The following is a 22,733-nucleotide window of genomic DNA, read 5'->3' as shown; positions in this document are numbered from 1 at the left end:
CGGTTCGTTACCACTGAGCCACGACGGGAACGCCAGATTTTGCACCGTCTTTAACTCACCACTCCTGCTATTGTGAAAAAAAGGGCTGACAATAACAAAATTAGCTGGCATATAATAATGCCAGAATGAAGTTTTCTGACTTTTTCTGAGTTTTGCCAGGAAATGGGTACATTGGTAGGTTTATGGGAGTGGAAATGCAAAGGATGGGAAGAAAGTACAAGCTGGGAATAGATGCTGGTTTTCATGTCTGCTTATAAGTACCCTTTTTTGCTTAACCTTAGATCACAAACTCCAAAACAATTAAGATCACTCTGATCAGATACCCCTTCCTAATCTCCTCCCATCTATGGGTTCTTGCGCATCCCTTCCCCTAACGCAGAGTGAGCTGCTCAGCGTGGGGGATGTGCCCCCGCACCTGCACTGCCCTAACCACCAGCCTCACCTCCCTGGGCACATCTGTGTCGAGATCCTGATTTGCTTTCCTTCTTTCCCTCATTCTCTTTGCAGATTATGTCGGTTATCAACTGAACCTGACCAGAAATCAAAAAATGTAACAACGTATATTTTATGCTGTCAGTAAAAAGCACTAGTCAGACCCCAGCCAGCCGCAAGAACCGGGTCCCAACATTCTCCCAGAGCTGTAATGAAAAGGAAGAAAGACAATTCTTTTTAACTGCCCTGCGTCGGTCTCCCCTTCAGCAATAATACTTTCAGCAATTACCTTGTAAACAGAGCGGAGAGAATTGCAGGAAATATCGACATGGTGACCCAAGCCGTTCTTCTTGCTAATTAAAAGAAACTCATAAGTCTAGATGTGGATTAACTTAAATTCCTCTAAAAGACAGAAAGTAATTTGGGCAATAAAAATAATTAAACTTCCCAAATATGTAAGAACAACTCTTAAGAGACTGGGGAAAACAAAGGCTTCTTCCTCAGAAGTATACGTCATCCTCCGGAGTAGAGCAGAGCTGGTTTGAAGATGATTCTGAGAGGACGCGAAGAGTTTCATTTGGACTCAAACCGTGTGGTCTCCGATGACCGTCCATGTATATTTCACTCAGATGACTTTGGCCTTATGCATGTGCTTATTTTAAAGGGGCAAATGTCACGTGGGGTGATCAGTCAAAAGGTTCATAGTTTGCTTATTGTAAGAAGGAATGGATTTTTTAAGTAGTTGAATTTATTGATCTGTTCCTTTGTGATTTCTTCTATGGCTTTTATGCTCAGAAAGTCCTTCTTTGTCCCAAGATCTGTTCAATATTTGCCTGTATCTTCTTCCAGTCTTTTTAGGGCTCCTTTTTTTTTTTTTTACAGTTAACTCTGCAATTTCTAGAATTTATTCTAAAGTATTATAGTGAATATTCATTATGTTTCTGGCTGAGTGGCAACTTGGACATAGTCCTTCCAGTGCGTGTGCGTGTGTGTGCGTGTGTGCGCACGCGCGCACGTGCGCGCGCGTAGGGAATGTTCCCACCTTATCTGTCTGGACCTCCCTTGTGGTGGAAGCCAGACGTTTGACATTCAGCTGCCCTTGCCAATAGGGCTCACACATGTGACCAAGGCTTTCCCGATCCACGTGAAATTTTGATTGAGAAACCAGTGATGGGTGGGGTAGGAGCCCGAAAATCCACCCTGGGCAGGGTGGGGGCAGGGGCCCCCAGACCTCAGAGGCAGCGATGGCAGAGGTTCTGATGGCAGCAGCTTTCCTGCAGCTCCAGGGCTGAGGTCTGGAGGTCGGTACTCAGGAGGGGAGCAGTAGGGTCTCCACTAGACCTGGCTTGTGCTGTAATTTGGGCTGTTCCTGGCTGCAAAGTCCTCAGGCCTGATTCCTGGCCTTCTTAGAGCGTCTTGGGGCCACTTAATACCCTTTAATAATTCCCTTTTCTGCTTACACTAGCTAGAGAGCGTTCCATTGTCTGTCACCAAGAACACTGGCTAATTCACGTATGCGGTGCAGTAAGAATAGAAGTTAATTTTTTCAAATAGCTCATCCATCGCTCCTACATGAATTGTTGAATAATAACAATAGTCTGTTTTCCTCTAACTCGAAATGCCATCTGCTATAGATTGAGTTTTTATATGCTGAAATTTGTATGCTGAAATCCCAATCCGCAGTGTGATAATATTTAGAGGGGGACCCTTTGGGAAGTACTTAGGTCAGAAAGGGGGCGCTCTAATGAACAGGATTAGCGCCCTTAAAAAAGAAACCCAGGAGACCCCCCCCCCCGGCCCCTCCACCACGTGAGGACATGGAGAAGACAGCTGTTCGTGAACCAGGAAGTCAGGAGGCTCTCGCCAGACGCTGAATCGCCCACATGTTGATCCTGGACTTCCCAGCCTCCAACACTGTAAGAAAGGAACTTCTGTTGTTTAGAAGCCACGTGGTGACGTGGTATTCTGCTTCGACAGCCCCAACGGACCAAGACATCATCTTATTTCCTTAGATCCACTGGGGTCAGTTCCCGTGCTCTCGACTGTGTTTGATCAACGGTCAGTTAGATTGTCTGGAAGAGGAAGGAACGCAGACGACCACAAACCTCGTTCTGCACTGTGACAGTGACCCGCTGCTTTCTGATTCCACCTGCAGATAATTGTATTCTTGCCTTGACTGCTATTCATATCATTTAAAGTAATGTGATTTTTACATTCTGAGTCACCGCTCTAATTTTTTTTTTCCTTCCACAAAGCCAACTATGGAGACATCTGACCTTCTCCATACCTGTGCCAAGCAGACATCCTGATGACAATTAGAGAATTCTGTTATTTGGCTGTTTAGGGTAGCAGATACAAACTGGGATGACGAACAGAATTTTTCCATTGCCTGGTGTTGAACAGGTTGTGCAGACAGCTCCCTTTCTCTCCTTTTCCTTGGAGGAAGGGTGGAAATTAAACCACAAGCACACTGAACAAGTAAGTCTATGATGAGGTCGACAGTGGTCAGGGTTGACCATATTGGGGGCTTTTGGTTGCCTGCTGCCTCCTTCTCCACTTTAATCAGGTGCTTCACATGACCTCCCGCTACATCCTTCAACCTAAAAAGCTAGAGGCAGGAGTCTTCATTCAGGCAGCACAAGGACCAGGTTCAAAACCCATTCTAGGAGTTCCCCTTGTGGTGCAGTGGAAATGAACCCAACTAGAAACCAGGAGGTTGCGAGTTCGATCCCTGGCCTCACTCAGTGGGTTAAGGATCCAGCGTTGCCGTGAGCTGTGGTGTAGGTCACAGACGTGGCTCGGATCTGGCATTGCTATGGCTCTGGCGTAGCCACAGGTATGGCCCTGAAAAGAAAAAAAAAATCAGAGAAAAACAAAACAAAATGCAAAAGCAACAGACAAAAGACAGTCCCACTAGGGCAGCTCTTAACTGTTTTTTTCTTTAATCTCTGTCTCTACAAATAGAAAGAATGACAGAGAATAGCTAGAAGCTGAACACACTCTAATTAGCCGAGTCTGATAGCATTTATTCTAAGGTCCTCAGGGAATGGGCAGATATTACTGCAAAGCTATTAACTATTGTTTTTCAGTTCTTCAGAAGGAGAAAGGAAACTCTCAAACTATGAGAAAGGTCATCTACCTACTCAAAATGGAATAAAAAAAGGGTGACTTTGGGTTTACAAGCTAGACATTTTTAACTCTTTTTTTTTTTCAATCACTAAATTGGTTGTTTTATTATTCACTCACCTTACATATTTTCCTCCTTAAAACCTGAGGATCTTTGATCATATGAAGAGTGGCTCTAACCTCGTTCTGTTCACCAGCTTTCAGCCCAGCATTCCCGTCCCTGTCAGCTGGGTCACTGTTTTGCCCTCTTCCCTTTGAAAGTTCTGCATCCTCTTTTGCTGATTCCTCCCCACTCGTTCACCTCTTCCAAGGCTAAAAGCCTCTTCAGCAGGCTCCTCACGTGCAAGTTCTGAGGAGGGGCTGTCTTGGGTGTAGTGACAGCTCGGGAATCCAGTTGTCTTAGTTTGCTGGGGCTGCCAGAGTAAAATACCACAGATGGCGGAGCTTAAATGCAAACTTGTTTTCTCACAGTTTGGAAGCTGGAAGCCTGTTCAGAGTCTTGGTAAGGGTCTGCTTCCTGGCTTGTAGACATCTGCCTTCTTGCTTTGGGTGAGTGAGGGTGAGAGGGAGGAGAGGGAAGGGAGTTTAACTCTGTTTTTATCCCGGGAAAGATGGTAGGGAGACCCGTTAAACAGGTAGAAATGCAGTTGGTGGGCTGAACATGAAGATCTGGGGGCAGAGGAAGCGGGGACATTGCAATGAAGTGGCCCCTCATGCTTTCTGGTCACACTCAGACGGTGGGAGGCTGGTCCCCTGAAGGTGGCTCTGAGCCAGGGCAAACCCTCCAGGGCTGGAATCAGGTGAGCTGGGTCACATGGCTGGGCTGCTATGAGCACAAGGGGTGGGATTCCAGACTCAACCACAGAAACCCAGCTCACTGGCTTAAGCTGGAAAGGGTGGGGTCTTGGCTTTATGGCATCTTCCTTCTGGATTCTCTCTACTGGGTTTTTTTTTTTTTTCTTGGTTTTTTGTTTTGTTTTGTTTTGTTTTTGGAGTGTAGTTGACTTACGATGTTGTATTAGTTTCAAGCGTACAGCAAAGTGGCTGTTTCTGGCTCTGTGTCCTTCTGCGTCAACTCCATTTCAGCATCTGTTTTCTCCTGTGGAGTCTGAGGTTTCATGTTTCATGAAAAGAAGGACCTTCTCCAGATCACTCCCAGGATGAGCTTTGGTCACCTCTGAGGAGGTCACTGATCAATTTTTAATGAGGCTCAGGTGGTGCATTGCTTGAATAAGCATTGGTGGGACCATTGGCTGACTCAGCTTCATGAAGGACCTCACGCTCTAAGACTGGGAAGTCAACTCCAACAAAAATTGGGACTATGTGGAGTTCCCATCGTCGCGCAGTGGTTAAACGAATCTGACTAGGAACCATGAGGTTTCGGGTTCCATCCCTGGCCTTGCTCAGTGGATTAAAGATCTGGCGTTGCCGGGAGCTGTGGTGTAGGTCACAGATGCGGCTTGGATCCCATGTTGCTGTGGCTCTGGCGTAGGCTGGCAGCTACATCTCCGATTCGACCCCTAGCCTGGGAACCTCCATATGCCGAGGGAGTGGCCCAAGAAATGGCAAAAAGACAAAAAAAAAAAAAAATTGGAAAGGTGTTAGAAAAAGGAGAAATGGATCTTAAGTGAACAACAAATGTCACTATAATCACAATGGACCAATCACCAAAAATATCCGAGTCTCAATTTCCTCATCTGTGTAATGGGTATAGAAAACCCATCTCATGAAACACTGGTGAGGATTAAAGCAAGTAAACAGAAACACTTGTAACTCAGGGAGCACTATTCAAACAAAGTTAATGTCACTGTTAACTTTGAATAACAGGAAGAAAAAAAAAGCAAGCAAAGAGAAAAAAAAAAATGTAGAGAGAAATGAACCCAGAAGAAGGTATGTCATTCACAAGAGAAATGATTATGGCAGTGGAAAAAAATTAACCTGGGCCACAAAGGAAGGAGTCACACGGCCATCTGCTGAAGAATTATTCCTGGCATTGGCCCAGAGACTGTCTGTCTGGAGCTGGGAGCAAGCGCCACCGTCTCAGTACCCTGAGGATGAAGCGGAGCGCTCTGTCTTAGCAGCTGGGAAGGGGGAGCAGCAGTAGCAAAGAGTGGTGAGGCCCCAGAAGCTGCTCTGCGGACAGATGTAAGCGTTCTTCCGTAGACAAGAAAAATGCTGAACGGCCCTCTGCAAATGTAAATAAAGGCTTACTCCTGCCTCTGTTCCCTGGCTCCCTGAACGCCTTGTCGACACGACACACATTTGGAAAGATAAAGGCATTAAGGTTTGTTTTATGAAAAGCAAACATTTGTCCAACAGTTAACTCGTTAGGGGCTGTGTGGGCAGAGTCATTAGATAACACATTTCTTCCCAGGGGAATAGGCCTTTTCACTCCAGCAGGAGAATGGTGTCTCCTTAGAGTAGCAGCTTTTTTTTTTTTTTTTTTTTTTTTTTTTTGAGTGTAGTTGACTTACGATGTTGTGTTAGTTTCAAACGTACAGCAAAGTGAATCAGTTGTATATATACATTCCTTTTTCCCATATGGGCCATTACAGAATATTGAGCAGATTTCCCAGTGCTGTACAGGAGGTCCGTATAATCCAGCAATCCCACTCCTGGGCATCTATCCAGAGAAAACCATAATTCGAAAAGATACACGCACCCCAATGTTCACTACAGCATTAATCACAATCGCCAAGACATGGAAGCAATCTAAATATCCATTGACAGAGGAAGGGACAAAGAAGAGGTAGTATACACACACAAACACAGTGGAATATTACTCAGCCATGAAAAACAATGAAATAATGCCATTTGCAGCAACATGGATTCAAGTAGAGATTATCATACTAAGTGGAGTAGCAGCTTTAAAGGCCAACATCTGGTTCAAATCTCACCTCTGCCAAAATTTGCTAAGTGCTTCAAGACCTTTGTGCTCCATTGACCTCATCTTTAAAATGAGGGTAATACAGATACTTGCTTTATAGGCATTAGGTAAGGATGTAGTGCATTAAAACAAACAACAACAAAACCCTCCTCCCCCTCACCCAAGGAAAACTCCTCAAGAGCAAGCAACAAATATTAGCCAAGATTATTAATTTATCAGACAACCAAAGGGATTGCTCATCTATGCAGGTATGATATCACGGTCGCAATGAGATGCCAAATTCCCTTTTGGTTGTGTTATCTCCTACATCGAATGCTTCCTTAGAAGGAAGATAAAAAACATGACCACTTATTAAGATCCATAAGGACAAGACTCTATGTGTCCTGTAAATCACTTCGTTTCTACCGCATAGACTAGTGACAGGTCCATTGCAAACGCTCAGTCTGTTGTATGTGAAGCAATTCGTGTTGTGCTTTATTGAGTCCTCAGGCTACCAAAAGGTGGATGTTAATTGCACTTTTACCTGTAACGCAAATAAAACAAAGCCACCCTAAAGAAGCATGAGTCTGACCTGCCGGCACGGAAAGCATCGTGAATCTCTCCCGAAGGTTGTATCAGGGCGGGTGCAGGATAGGGAAGTACAGACGGGATTACGTGGCACATGCACTGCAGACTCTGTTTCCATGATTAAAACCCCTGCTGCTCAAGGATTGTGGATCTCATCTCCTCTCCCCCTCCACAACACCCTCCTTTCTCAGCCACCTTCCCTTCCTCTCCCTACCCTCTCTTTTTCTCTCTCTCTCTTTCTTTTTTAGGGCTGCACCAGTAGCAAGCAGAAGTTCTACGGCCAGGGAGCAAACCTAAGCCACGGTAGCGACCCAAACCACAGAAGGGACAGTGCCAGCTCCTTAACTAGCTGAGCCACCAGAGAACTACTAAAATGCCACTTTTTTCTTTTCCTTTTTACAGCCACACCTGCGGCATGCAGAAGTTCCTGGGCCAGAGGTTGAATCTGAGCCACAGCTGCCAGCTTACACCACAGCCACAGCCACACGGGATCCCAGCTGCATCTGCGACTACACCACAGCTCATGGCAACGCCAGATCCTTAACCCGATGAGCAGGGTCAGCAATGGAACCCGCGTCCTCAAGGATACCAGTAGGGTTCTTAATCTGCTGAGCCACAACGGGAACTCCCTTACCCTCTCTTCTCTCTCTGCTTGTGAGTCCTTTTCCTTCAGTGGCAGACCAATACTTTTCTTCTTTGTTTCCAAAAAAAAAAAAAAAATTGTTTTCATTTAGACAGTGTATTAAATTACTTTCTAGTAAATCCCCAATGTTCATGTTCATGGTGAATTAAATGCAAGTCCTGCTGCAGTCTCCCCAAGGACCGTGGTCCTTCATAGGCCATCTGCCTTGACCACTCTCACTCCCCTGCAGGGATGGTTTCTGACCCTGAAGGAAACATTTCCTTGCGATCCCACAAAGCTCCATCTTGAAGCTTGTCCTTGCTTTCCCCCCGCCCCCCGCCTCGCAGAAGTCAATGCTCATCAACACTCTGAGCCTACTGTTTACTCTAAAATCACCAGGCTGGAGCTCCCGTGATGGCTCAGCGGTAACGAACCTGGCTAGTATCCATGAGGATGCGGGTTCAATCCCTGGCCTCTCCCAGTGGGTTAAGAATCTGGCATTGCTGTGGCTGCGGTGCAAGCTGGCAGCTGCAGCTCCAATTCGACTCCTAGCCTGGGAACCTCCATATGCCATAGGTTCAGCCCTAAAAATGCAAAAAAAAAAAAAAAAGACTAAAATCGCCAGCTTCCCCCAGCCTGCTCCTGCATCTTCCTTTTTAACACTCACGGTCAGAATGAGGGTGGCTCCTCGCTGCGCACCAGGACTCCCTTGGAAACTTTTAATTCCGGAATGATTCCTTCTTCACTGCCTCCTCAGAGACATTTGGAATAGATTCATCCTATATCCATTTACAAATGAATTCACTCAACTCAACGATTCTTGCAATACATATGATTAAAAGAGAAGGCTTTGGGGAGTTCCCATTGTAGCGCGGCGGAAATGAATCCGATTAGTATCCGTGAGAATGCAGGTTCAATCGCTGGCCCCATGCAGTGGGTGAAGGATCTGGACTTGCTGTGGCTGTGGTATAGGCCAGCAGCTATAGCTCCCGGCTACAGCTCTGACTTGACCCCTCTCCTGGGACCTTCCATATGCAGAAGTTTTGGCGCTAAAAAGAAAAAGGAAAAAACAAAAAAACAGAGAAGGCTTTTAAAAGTAAATGTGCTGGGCTTTCCCTTACAACAGAGACGTTCCCTCTCTGCCTGTTGCTGTAGGAACAGAGCTCTGCCTGTCTTGCAGCCACAGTTCAATGACTTTTGACTCTAAGACCAAAGTCCTCCATAGCTTGATTCTTTGGCTTTACTTACCAATACTGTCTGTGAAATGGTAATGAAAACCATGAACGGACACAGACAAATGGATTTTTTCACATTTCTCCTGCTTTGTTACCTGTATATTCAAATGACTCACTTGCTCTCTGATTTGGATTTTTCCCCAGTTAGAATTCTCTGCTTGTCAATAAGGTTGAGCTATGACAGGCAGAAGACGTGGCCAGATTCAGAGGTTTCCCATTGATTTTGATATTAAATCAATGAAATTTACAGCTAAGAGTAGTTCCACCTTCATTCCAGGGAGGGCATTCGGAAACCAAGACAGGGAGGCAGGCAGGGGCTGCCTCTCCCAAGGCCCCTTACGGACGGCTGCCTCCAGGACCCTGGAGTGCAGGGAGGACCTCGGCACTCTGAAGGGTGCAGGGAGGGGGCGTTAGAGGAGGCGAGCCTGAAGGAAAGATCCCGTCCCAAGAGAAGGGGGAAAAGGAGGTGCTTGTGAAGCTGTTGTGGTACAAAGGTGAGAATGCGTGATACAGCCACTCTGGAAGACCCTTTGGTAATGTCTTTAATTGACCGTAGGACTCAGCCATACCATGACTGGGCGTTTGCCCTCAAGAGATGAAAACTTGGGTTCACATGAAACCTGTTCGTACGTGTTCAGAGCATCTCTACTTGTAATTGCCCCAAACCGGAAGCAACCTAAATGGTCTTCTACAGGTGAATGGATAAATGCCTGCCGGTTCAGCCACACAAAGACCTCGTTCTCAGCATAGAAAAGAATGAACTCCCCCTACACAGAGCAACCTAACTGCTCCTCTAATGCATTATATACTGAATGAAAGGAAAGAGTCTCAGGGTTCATTTATTTATTCTTTAAAGACAAAATGCTAGTGATGGAGGGCAGACCAGCAGTTTCCAGAGGCAAGGGTGGGGGAGGGTGTGACTATGAAAGGCAATGCCAGGACGTTTTCAGTGATAATCGTACAGGTCTGTCACTTAATTGTGACAGCGAGCATGTGAATCCCTACATGTGCTAAAATTCATACAATTCTAAGTGACAATCTAAACTCACTTAGAAAGAAAATGGTAATAGCTTGATGCATCCATACTGTGAAAAATTACACAGTAGCCTAAAAGGATAAAGCAGACCTATACAGGCTGAAAAACCTCCAAGTTGATTCATAAGTGGAAAAATCTAGCTGCAGAAAAAAAGATGCAATACAATTATCATTTCTGTAAACTCTCCAATAACATGCAACCACACCAAGTAATTTCCATGGGTACAGAGGAAAGCATTGAATGGATACTAAATGGATATAAAGTGAACCACTAGCAATGGTTACTTCTTGGAAGAGTCTGGGAATTAACTGGTCAGAGGGAATTTACACATCACCTCTAACGTTTGGATTTTCACCAAAGGGCATGTACTCCAGTATTTGTTCTTAACAATCACTGCTTTAAAGAAAAGGAAAGAAACTAGATTCTCTGACTCCAAAGCCTGAGGATATTTTCACATTGGTCATTAACCTATGGTTTATGGTTAGATGTTTGCAAGTTTACAAACTTCCTGAAACAGTGCATGACTGTGTATGTTTCAAGGCATGTTCATTTTTGCCTTAGGTGGAAATTCATGATATTAGATTCCTGAGGAGCATGTATGACCTGAGGAAGGTGAGGAAAGAGTCTAACGCAACAGGTACCTTTTCTGTTGTGGTCTTGGGGAAATTACTCAGCCTCTCTGAAAAATGGGGATTATAGGAGTTCCTCCCTCAGGAGGTAAGCTGAAGGATTACCTGAATCAGTGTTTATAAAGCTCTTGAAACAGAAGTCCATCGGTGTTAGCTATTATTATTACTTTTGTTGTTGCGGCCATATTATCAATGACCTGAAAACAGCCTTTCATCCAAGAGAATATATCACAATATTTACCTGTGAGTAAATTTACAATATTTACTGAGTTTTCAAAACGGTTATATCTCCAGTAAAATAAGGAAGATGATTCCATCCAGTCTGGAAAAATCCCAGACTCCAAAATTGTCTTCTGTCTGTAAGAACGATAAAACGACATGAAATAATATCAATTCCTCCCTCTGTTCATGCATTAAATGCTTGCAATGCACCAGCTGTTGCAGAACAGCTGGAGATACAATTGCAGCAAACATCGCTCCAGGTCCTGCCCTCAAGGATCAGGAAGCATCCCCTCCCATGAAGCAGGAACGTATTGGGCCGTGAAGGGGGCTGAGGTGAAGAGCTCTGTTCTGACCCTCCTTCGGGCAGTAATTAGGCCAGATCAGCATTAAAGCACTGAAACCTTTCAAGGCATTTGTGCTTCCAGTTGCTTTCACTTTTAGTCCAGTTAATGGATTCGGTAGCTGTTACAATCCTGAAATAGCCAGCGGATACGGGGGTGGATCAGAAGACACCTGTCTCTCAAAGGTTCCCCTAAGAGCAGTGTGGCTGGCGCCCCACACCTCCGAGGCACGTGAACCTTGGGTCGTTCGTGACCTACCCGTGTGCAGCAGCCCTGTCCTGCCATGACTAGCAATGATAATAATAGCAGAGGAGGACATTAGGCTGGCAGAGTTGAAGACACAGACCTCCCACCACCTCTGGGGAGGGACATCCAGCCCTTTGCAGCCACTACCGTCCCCGGAGGGTTGTGGTCTTTTAACTCAGGGAGGAGAAAGGCGTTTGGGTTGGGGGAGCGCAACGGGGGAGTGGGAGATGGAGAGCTAGGGTAACTTTTGGGTGGGATCCCAGGACCGGAGCTGATGGAACTGTTTTCTCAGGGGCTTTCTGAGGTTCTGACTCAGAAAGTTACCTCTTGATGTCCTGCTCTGAGTGGTCCTTGGAGACCCTAAGCAAGAGCGGGCAAATGTCTAAGCAACTTCTAGTTTGTCTTCCTGCCAACTCTTACATCATAGGATCCTCTGCCCTGAAGTGTCGCCCCCAGTGTCTGTCATCCGCTGTGAAATTCCATTCTGAGATTCAGGCCCTTGGGTCTGGAAGACTCACTGCCCCTTCACAACTGCGCTGAGGACCAGATGGGGTGGAAGCAAGTCAGTTGTTGGTCTCTGTACCCATCAGACCCTGAGAAGTGTTAGGGGGTGTTTATACCGCTGTCGTGGAATGAAATGAGCATAGATGTTGGCGCCAGTCCTCCTTGGGTCTGAATACTGATGCTGCATTTCCCATCTCCTTGTGATGGATCTTCCTCATCTGCAGAAGGAAATGATAACAAGAGCTAATGATTACTTCCTAGAGGTTTTACAAGGACTGGTGCTGGACATTTGGATTGAGGAGCTACTAGAGGGATGTGCGAAAGAGACATAGCCCTTACCTTCACGGTGCCTCAGGCTAGTGGGTGACAGACCCTGCAAACACACAAAGGTAATACTGCCAACCACAGTCAGTGCCCTGGAGCGCACAGTAAAGGAAAAAGAGCTCTGGGGGCCGTGTAGACACCCCAAAGGGAACCTTGTTCCAGTCTGGGCCCAGGGGAGAATTCCCTAAGAATGTGGCTTTGGTGGGTACGGGTGAGTGAGGGTGAGAGAACTGGCAGAACCGCCTGGGCAGAGAGAACAACGTGTGCAAAGATTATAGGGAAGAGAGGGAGCCAGGCGCGTGGCACAGGAGAGAGAAGAAAGTATGTGTGGCATACACGGGCCCTGGGAGTGGGTGGGGAAGAGTGTCAGATGAAGCCGGGGGGGAGGCAGAGACCATCCGCTCTGATGGGGCTGGAGAGTTTCAGGTAGGCAATAACATTCACACACACACACACACACACACATGTACACATACACTTATATACACATATATACATACACACATGTATACATGCACATGCATGTATACATACACACATACATATACACACATATATACATATACACACGCACACACATACACACACACACACACACACACACACACACACATACACATATGTATTTTTTAGGGCTGCACCTGTGGCCCATGGAAGTTCCCAGGCTAGGGAGTTGAATCAGAGCCACAGCTGGGAGCCTACACCACAACCACAGCAACACCAGATCCAAGCCGAGTCTGCGACCTACACCTCAGGTCATGGCAATACTGGATCCTTAACTTGCTGAGAGAGGCCAGAGATAGAACCTGCATCCTTATGAATACCAGTCGGGTTCGTGACCACTGAGCCACAACGGGAACTCCCAGGTCTATATTTTTAAACCACTACTCAGGTGATTGCATCAAGAAGGGATGCGAGAAGTCAAAGGGGATGTGGGGACATTGATTAAGGGTCACGTGGACTGGGGTAGGGTAGTGGGGATGGAGAGACGTGAAATAACTGGACAGAGATTTATCTTCAACTTGAGACAGAATAAGGCAATTTGGTAGGACAGGCTGTGGCAGTCAGGAGCAAAGGCAGAGCCATGAGGGCTGTAAACTGGAGATGGCTGCTTGGAGATGGGGTGAAGTTGGGCCCTGAAGAATGGTACCCTGGAGTTCCCATTGTGGCTCAGCGTGTTAAGAACCCGACCTAGCGTCAGTGAGGATGCGGGGTCGATCCCTGGCCTGGCTCAGTGAGTTAAGGATCCAGCATTGCCACAAGTTGTGGTATAGGTTGCAGATGTGGCTCAGATCTACCACTGCTGTGGCATATGCTGGCAGCTGCAGCTCCAATTTGACCCCTGGCCTGGGAACCTCCATATGCCGCAGGTGCGGCCCTAAAAAGAAAAAAAGAGAAAAAAAGAATGGTACCCTGACTAGGTGGGAGGGGATCAGACCTGCTGGAGGCTGGGATATATAAGCACAGTCAGTGAGGTGACTACTACCCTGAAGCATCCTGAGGGCAGTTGAGGAATCATGTAAGAAAAGATCAGAACTAAATACGCAGACTCTAACTCACACTGTTTTAGTTCAGATTATTGCAAGTGGCAGAAAACCCAAAATATTGGCTTAATGAAACAAATTCATTTTTATTACTTACATAAATGAAGTCTAAAGGTAAGCAGTTCAGGGCTGGCTGGCATATAAGTTTTAAGACCATCGGAGATCCCAGTTTCTGTTCGTATCCAAGCTTCTGCTACATTTAATGTCTGGTGTCCACCTCAGGGTACAATGTGGCTGCTTTAGCTCCAGCGTTCTAATCCTCATTCTAGCCAGAGGGAGGATGGAAAGGGTATGCTCCTTCTCTGTAAAGATACTTTTCAGGAGCTTCATATTCATGTCTGCCTATTTCTCATTGGCCAGATCTTGTCATAGAGCCACATCTAAGTGCAAAGGAGGCTGGAAATACAAAAATCAATTCTAAGCAGTTATGCACCCAATTAAAAGTTGAGGATCCATTTCCAAAATCCACAAGCAGCTCATTTGACTCAATATCAAAAAACCCCAAACCCCTCAATCACAAAACAGGCAGAGGAGTTCCCGTCGCGACTAGGAACCATGAGGTTGTGGGTTCGGTCCCTGCCCTTGCTCAGTGGGTTAATGATCCGGCGTTGCCGTGAGCTGTGGTGTAGGTTGCAGACGCGGCTTGGATCCTGCGTTGCTGTGGCTCTGGCGTAGGCCGGTGGCTACAGCTCCGATTCAACTCCTAGCCTGGGAACCTCCATATGCCGCGGGAGCGGCCCAAGAAATAGCAACAACAACAACAAAAACAACAAAAGACAAAAAGACAAAAGACAAAAAAAAAAAAAAAAAAAAACAGGCAGAACATTTAAATAGACATTTCTCCAAAGAAGATGTGCAGATGGCCAACAGGCACGTGAAAAGATGCTCAACATTGCTAATTATTAGAGAAATGCAAATCAAAACTACAGTAAGATATCACCTCACACTAGTCAGAATGGCCATCATCAAAAAGTCTACAAACAATAAATGCTGGAGGGGGTACTGGGGAAAAGGGAACCCCTCCTACACTGTTGGTGGGAATGTAAATTGGTACAGCCACTGTGGAGAACAGTATAGAGATTCCTCTCAAAAAACTAAAAATAGAGTTACTCTATGATCCAGCAATCCCATTCCTGGGCATACATGTGTCCAGAAAAAATGAAAACTCTTAATTCGAAAAGACATATACACCCCAGTGTTAATGGCAGCACTATTTACAATAACCAAGACAAGAAAGCAATATAAGTGCCCACCAAAAGAGGAATGGATAAAGATGTAGTTTATATATACAATGGAATAGTACTCAGCCATAAAAAAAGAATGAAATAATGCTATTTACAGCAACATTCTTGGGCCTAAAGATTATCATATTAAGTGAAGTTAAGTCAGAGAAATACAAATATCATATGATATCACTTATATGTAAAATCTTTTAAAAATTATACAAATGAACTTATTTACAAAACAAAAATGGAGTTCCTGCTATGGCACAGTGGGTTAAGAATCCAACTACAATGGCTCGGGGGGCTATGGAGGTGCAGGTTCAATCCCCAGCCTGGTGCAGTGTTAAAGGATGCTTTGCTGCAGCTATGGCGTAGGTGGGCAGCTGCAACTTGAATTCTTTCCCTGGCCTGGGAACTTCCATATGCCACTGGTGTGGCCATAAAAACAAAAAACAAACAAACAAAAAACCAAGACTCACTGACATAGAAAACTAGATTATGGTTACCGGAGGGAAAGCAAGGGGAAGCATAAATTCGGAGTTTGGGATTAACCAATACACACCACGATGTCAGAAATAAACAGCAAAGACCTCGTGTAGAGCACAGGGAACTATATTCAATATCTTCTAATAACCTACAATGGAAGAGAATCTGAAAAAAATGCTTGTGTGGGTGTATATATATCTGAATCACTTTGCTATACAACTGAAACTAACACGACAATGTAAATCAACTATACTTCAATAAAAAGAAATGAATTGGGGCTCCTATTATCATATAAGAAGGAAAAGGGGAACAGTCTTGCAACACAGCAGTTTATGACAGTACTTTGTAAATTAAATGGCATTGTCATCTCTTTAAGTAGCATTCTTGTCAAGCGATGAGAAAAAAAATATATATATATATATTTGTCTTTTTAGGGCCGCTCCCGTGGCATATGGAGGTTCCCAGGCTAGGGGTCCAATTGGAGCTGTAGCCACCGGCCTGCACCAGAGCCACAGCAACGCGGGATCCAAGCCGAGTCTGCAACCTACACCGCAGCTCACGGCAACGCCAGATCCTTAACCCACTGAGCAAGGCCAGGGATCGAACCCGTAACCTCATGGTTTCTAGTCAGATTTGTTAACCACTGAGCCATGACGGGAACTCCAAGAAAAATATTTTAAGATGACATTAAATTCCCAGAAAGTCATGCAACGCATTCCTTCAATTCAAATGTCACCTCCTCAGAACGGCCTTCTCTGGTCCTGCATCACTCTCCAGCCCTTCATCTGGCTTTATTTCCCTGCAGAGCACTTAGCACTCTCTGCCCTTAACAGCTCTATTTATGTCTGTGTTCATCTCAGGTCCCTCACTAGAATGGGGGCCCAGGAAAGGCGGGGTCTTTGGTTTCTTCACTGCTGTGAACAGTACCCGCCTGAGTTCTTGCCACAGAGTAGATGTTCCATAGATATTTGTTGATCGAACAAAGAAGTGGGCAAAGCACATAAACAATGCACTTAACATGCTCTGGCTTATCTTAGGTTTACCTAAGTGACAGAAGAAGAAAGACAACTGGGAAACAAACCCATGGAAAATATGGAGCATCTTTGGTAATAAAAGACATCCAAATTATATTAGCCAGAAAAAAGAATGAAATGTGGCCATGTGCAACCTCATGGATGGACCTGGAAGGTATTATGCCTTGAGAAGGAAATCAGACAGAGAAAGACAAATACTGGAGGTTTTTACTTATAGGGGAAAGCTAAAAAATAAAACAAACGAATGAATATAATAAAACAGAAACAGACACAGATACCAGGTACAAATTAGTGGTTATCAGTAGGGGGTGGAGGGGAAGAAGCTAGAGGTAGGGAATTAACAGGTACAAAGTATGAGACAGACAAATGAATAAGATACAAGAATGTCATGGACAGCACAGGGAATGTAGCCAGTGTTTTATAATAACTTGAATGGAGTATAATCTATACATTTTGAACCACTATGTTGTACACCCGAAACTAACGTGATACTGTGAATCGACTATACTTCCTTAAAAAGGAAAGACATGCAAATGAAAGCAACTGTGAGATTTATTTAGATTATTCAATTAACAAAATGATACTATTAACTGAAACTATGCCGATAAAAGAACACACCAGTACTAATAAATAGCGACCTTACAATTGAGTATGATCTCAGGGACGGCTATGTGCTGAGGCCTCAGGACACCAGCGCCAGGGAGTCCCCCACATTGTGCTGGCAGCTCTAGGAAGTGGCGCTGACGATGCGTTCAACACGAATGCTGCCCCCAAAATATGTATGCACAAGTGTTTCACTACAGTGTCACTTGTAAAAGCAGAAGGCTGTGGGAGTTCCCTGGTGGCCTCGCAGTTAAGGATCCAGCATTGTCGCTGCCCTGGCGTGAGTTCGATCCCTGACAACTTCTGCATGCTGCAGGTGCCGCCAAAAAAAAGCAGGCTACAAATAATAACTACATATCCAACGTACGGAAATTCTTTAGTGGATTGAAGTACACGTTCTTAATGAAATAATAGACATCCCTAAAAATAATACCATAGAGAAGTACTAAAACATGATGATGAAAAACTGAGAGAAACTAATGAATATACAAGGTAGAATGTAAGTAAAACACTTTTCAAATTGTTTGGATGATGGCATTATATATTTTTTTTACTTATTGAAAATTTCAAAAAATTAGTACATTTTTCAGAACCCTACAAAAACTATATTTCTCATTTTGAGGGAAAATTCTACTTTCAAAATATATTTTCAAAAAACGGTAAGTAGGATGAATACCATACATAAAGTATGATTCCAAATTTGCTTTTTTTTGGCCACACCTGTGGCATATGGAAATTCCTGGGCCAGGGATCAAACCCAAGCCACAACTGTAACCAGAGCCACAGCAGTGACAACACCCAATCCTTAACCCACTGAGCCATGAGAGAACTCCCAAATTTGTTTTTTTTTAAACCATGTTTAGAGGTAAAGGCCAGAAGGAGAGCCACAAAATCTGATAACAAATGTTATCTTGAGCAGTGGTGTTAAGGACGATTTTCCTGTTCCTATCAACGTGAAATATGGCATATTACTATTACTGCTACTATTACTATTATTATTTACTGAGCCTTATGACATGGCAAACACTCTGCTGGCTGATTTACATGTAATGTCCCAGCAGCCCGCTGAGGGAGGCATTACCCCTGTTAGCCCATTTTGCAGGTGAGGAAATAGAGACAGATGCAAAGCTACTTGCCCAAACCCAGCCAGGAGTTGCTAAGTGACAGCCACATCAGACAGGCAGACATGGGGCTTGCCTTCCTCTGCGGCAAGGAGGGGTTTTTCACTTACCAAAAAGGATCCACTGATGATTTCTCCAGAAGGGCAGCCAGTGGGAGAAGGACGTCAGCGGGCGGTTTTGCACAGGCCTCTGGGGGGCAGTGGGGCTGCACCCGAACCTCATCACATCCACCCTCCCAAGGCTGGGCAGGGGGAGGGGAGTTCCAGTCAGGTGCTTCCAGAAGTCTGAGGCGGACAGAAAGAGGAAAGGCCTAGCGTGCAGCCTTCTGAGTGGCTTGGGAAGAGAATGAGGAGTGAGGAATTTAGAGCAACAGTCCTGAAGGCAGAGGAGGGGGGAATTGCAAGGAGAGGAATTTTAAGAAATGTCAGGCTGCCCTATGAATTGGGTAACCTGCAACCTGCCATCACCTGTTAACTACCTCGGGCTTCTGGACTGTGTTTCTCTGAGATTAAATCATGTGGGACCCTGAACTGTATGTGCGTATATTTATATGGATCTATTTTTCTTTATTTAAAAAAATTTACCATGAGCATGTGATTCATTTTATAATGAGAACAAAAAAAATCCATATAAATCTTTTCGATGTTTCAGAATAATTGTTTCTGAAGCTGGAGAATGGCTTGGGGAGCAGCTACCAATTTCCTCATCCAGGGGTCTATCAAGCTGGCTCGTGTCCCATCTTCTGAAGAGTTTTGCCAGAAAAGAGTCCCTGGCACCCAAAAGGCAACTGGACCTCAGGAGGCACCCGACCTGTGTGCCTCGGAGGGAGGAGAGACAATTAAACCATTTCAACTCAATTTAGTAAATTTCTTTTTTTCTTTCTAGGGCCACACCCATGGCATATGGAAGTTCCCAGGCTAGGGGTCGAATTGGAGCTGCAGCTGCCAGCTTACGCCAGAGCCACAGCAACGGGGATCCAAGCCACATCTGTGACCTCAGCTTGCCAGATCCTTAACCCACTGAGCGAGGCCAAGGATCAAACCTGCATCCTCATGGATACTAGTCGGGTTCTTAACACGCTGAGTCATAATAGGAACTCCAATTTAGTAAATTTTATCAATTCGCCTGAGCTGGTCCCTAGAGAATGGGGCTTCAAGGCGAGAGGGCCCCTTCTGTTTTGCCCCATCTATTTCTCTCCTGCCTCCTGAAGTGGACTGAGAAGTTCCTAGAGGCAGAATTCCATTTACTCGGCTCCGGGCTGATCCCCAGCACCTGGCATCATGCCTGGCACTTAGACATTCAATAACTATGTGCTGAGGAATGAGATGAAGGCTAACTCCCTGAAAAATGCATCAGCTCTTCCCTTGAAAGCCCTAATGTCTCTTGCTGGAATTCTCTCTCTTTTAAATTTAACTCTACAGTAACACTGGCTCAGAGTGAAAAATCTGGAGTTGGCTGGGAAAAGAACCAGTAAAAAGGTAGCCTAAGTGATGCAATACTGGCGCTCCTGCTTTTCAACACATTCCCATCTCCCAAGCACATACTACTCGCCAGACACGGTGCTCGCGCACTGGAGCTACAAACCCTTACCTTGGCCATGCCGATGGGAATAAATAGAGCATCCCTAGGATTAGTCTTATCCCACTAATAACAACGATTAGGGTCCAGGTCTGTGTTACAGGCACTATCTGAGGTGCTTTGCTAGGTTTATAGGTAGTGCTATGTTATGCCAATTTCACAGATCAGCAGGCGGAGACTCAGAAAAGTCAAGATGTTTGTTCACGTTCACAGCTATTGGTGAAGACCAAGCTTAGGTTCCCGCTGCCTTCCTGAGAGGCCATCCTGAGATGGCCAGCCTCCAAATCACCAGGATTGCTGGATTAAAATGAAGATTCCCAGGCCTAGGGCTGAAGGATCAGAATCCATAGGAGCAGGAGCTCACGCAGTGGCTTGGCCGTTTCGAACCCTACTAGTATCCATGAGGATGTGGGTTCAATCCCTGGCCTCACTCAGTGGGTTAAGGATCCGGAATTGCCGTGAGCTATGGTGTAGGGGGCAGACACAGCTCAGATCCTGCATTGCTGTGGCTGTGGCATGGACTCCAGCTGCAGAGCTGATTCAACCCCTAGCCTGGGAACCTCCATATGCTGCAGGTGTGGCCCTAAAAAGAAAAAAAAAAAAAGAATCCCTAGGAGGGGAGCCTGGGAATCCTCATTTTTTTAAATTCCAGTTTGGGGTAAATTATTTATTTATTTGTTTAAAGTATAGCTGATTTACAATGTTCCTTCAGTTGTTGCTGTACAGCAGAGTGACCCAGCCATACATATATATTTTTTCTTTTTTTAATACAATCTTCCATCATGTTTTAACCTGAGACTGTACACAGTTCCCTGTGCTGGGCAATAGGATCTCATTGCTCAGCTACTTTAAATGTAAGAGTTTGCATCTCCTAACCCCAAACTCCCTGTCCATGCCCTTCTCTCCCCGTCCCCCTGGCAAACACAAGTCTGTTCTTCATGCCCACGATCTGTTTCTGTTTTATAGATGGGATCATTTGTGCCATAATTTAGATTCCACATATAAGTGATAGCATATGGCATTTGTCTTTCTCTTTCTGACTTACTTCACGTAGTATGAGAATCTCTAATTGCATCTATGTTGCTGCAAATGGCATTATTTTGTCCTTTTTTATGGCTGAGTAGTATTTCATTGTATAGGAATCCCCATTTTTGAACCCCTACCCTGGGTGATTCAGATTTGCCCTGAAGTTTGTAATTTGCATGGCAGCATTCCAATGGGCCACACTTACTCTTGGTGAGTTTACAAAACCCTCCTCCACTCCACCCTTGCTTCCTGCCAAGTGATGAACAGAATGGAATGGAAAGGAAGGGAGGGGAAAAGGAGGCAGGAGGGGGGAAGGAAGGAACTTGCTCCAAAGTGGGCTCCATTTCAGCTCAGGGTGGGCTGAGAGGGAGCCCCCTGCTCTTTTGCTCTTGGACCCGCAGCAGCAGGCTCTGTGCAGTGGCTGAAGCAGCAGCCACGGTGCCCGAACAGGAAGCGCCCTCTGTGGCTGGTGATGTCAGCTCCGTGAAAGCAGCTGAAGCAGCGGGCTCCTGGGATCAGCCGTGCTGTGAAATTTAGCTGTACCCACAGCTCAGACCCTGAATGTGCATCCCTCCTCAAATCAGAACAGTCCCGCACTGGGTCCCCTCCTGGTGGGCAGGGTCCGTATCAGTCATAGTTTTTATTGTCTGTGATTTATTGAACACTTTCTCTGTTTCGAGGCGATCAGTGATTCTTTATCACAAACATCCATGAGGTCATTTTGATCCCCACTTGACAAAAGAAGGAAAAGAGTCTTAGGTAGGAAACCTGCCCAGGAGTTCCTGTCGCAGCACAGAGGAAACGAACCCTACTGGTAGCCACAAAGATGCGGGTTCCATCCCTGGCCCCGCTCAGTGGGTTAAGCATCCGGTGTTGCCATGAGCTGTGGTGTAGGTCGCAGATGCGGCTCAGATCCTGCAATGCTATGGCTGTGGCATAGGATGGCGGCCACAGAACCTCCATATGTCACAGGAGCCACCCTGAAAAGCAAAAAAACAAAAACAAAAACAAACAAGAAAGAAAGAAAGAAAAAGCAAAGCAAAAAAAAAAAAAAAAAAAAAAAAAAAGACAGACAGACAAGAAAGAAAAAGAAAGAAACCCACCCAGTATTTCCCAGCAAGTAACCAGTGAAGCCAGGATTTGATCCCGGGTCTGTTGCCAGAACCTGTCCTCTTAAGAATTACTGAGAGCTTCTCCATTTCTAATTCCCATGACTAAGGGCCTCCCACATGAGTTGTTCGTGATTTCAAAGACAAGAGGTACCCCTCTCTTCCCAGCCCCACATCCTGAGCCTGGGCAGTAAACATGCCCCTTAGTTCATCTGTGCCGGCCAGGGATCCAGCAAATATAAAACAAGCTGCCCTGTCAACTGAGAGCGCTGTGTGTCCAGTCCAGGTCTCTGCTGGGCCTGGCGGCATGTGAGAAACACAGCGCCCTCTGCTGTCCTCTGCTTTCCCAAAGGGGAGACCAAGTGTATGATGGGGTCGGAGCAGTTTGACAACAGCACAAAGCCTCACAGAAAAGCCAGAGCCCTTGGTCGCCGCCCCCCCCCGCCCCCCGCAATCTCACCTCCCACAGTCCACCCTTACTCATTCCTACATCTAACTGTTCCTCAAAAGGCCAAGTTCATTCCCACCTCAGGGCCTTTGCTCGTGCCATCACCTCTGCCAAAAAGACTGGCAGCAGTTTTCCCCAGATCACCAAAGCCTTCCTCCTCCTGGTCACCCAGCTCTCTGATCATGGCCCCCTCCTGCGGGAGGCCCTTCCTGATACCACGTATAAATTAACCACCCCCATCCATCCCTCTCCTTTACTCCATCCTGCTTTATTTCTTTGGGGGTGCTTCACACATTTGAAATATCCTATTCATTATTTGCTTATGTGTTTAAAAAAGTACCTGGCAAACAGCTGACTCTTATGAACACGGGTGAATGAATGGACGCATGA

General features: G+C 45.6%; 1 protein-coding gene and 1 long non-coding RNA gene across 2 annotated transcripts in view; one reads left to right on the top strand and one right to left on the bottom strand.

Moving 5' to 3' along the window:
• Nucleotides 1–815: 815 nt before the first annotated feature.
• On the bottom strand, nucleotides 816–4,898 carry LOC146400360 (uncharacterized). The gene is made up of 2 exons (XR_014812283.1): nucleotides 3,679–4,898; nucleotides 816–3,276 (listed from the first exon to the last, which is right to left on the bottom strand). It is a non-coding gene; the product is annotated as an uncharacterized LOC146400360 (long non-coding RNA).
• CCKAR (cholecystokinin A receptor) overlaps nucleotides 3,932–22,733 on the top strand; it is a 32,451-nt gene continuing 13,649 nt past the window's right edge. Inside the window, exons 1-2 of the mRNA XM_084971714.1 lie at nucleotides 3,932–4,107; nucleotides 10,467–10,542. The gene's annotated coding sequence lies outside the window, so the exon portion shown is untranslated. The remainder of the gene's footprint in view (nucleotides 4,108–10,466; nucleotides 10,543–22,733) is intronic.

Source organism: Sus scrofa, chromosome 8, assembly GCF_054392235.1.
Source record: "Sus scrofa isolate SSC_HxYL_T2T_F1_AM1 chromosome 8, Sscrofa_HxYL_maternal_Yorkshire_Landrace_v2.0, whole genome shotgun sequence".
Taxonomy (NCBI): domain Eukaryota; kingdom Metazoa; phylum Chordata; class Mammalia; order Artiodactyla; family Suidae; genus Sus; species Sus scrofa.
This window is presented reverse-complemented; position numbering and strand designations above follow the sequence as displayed.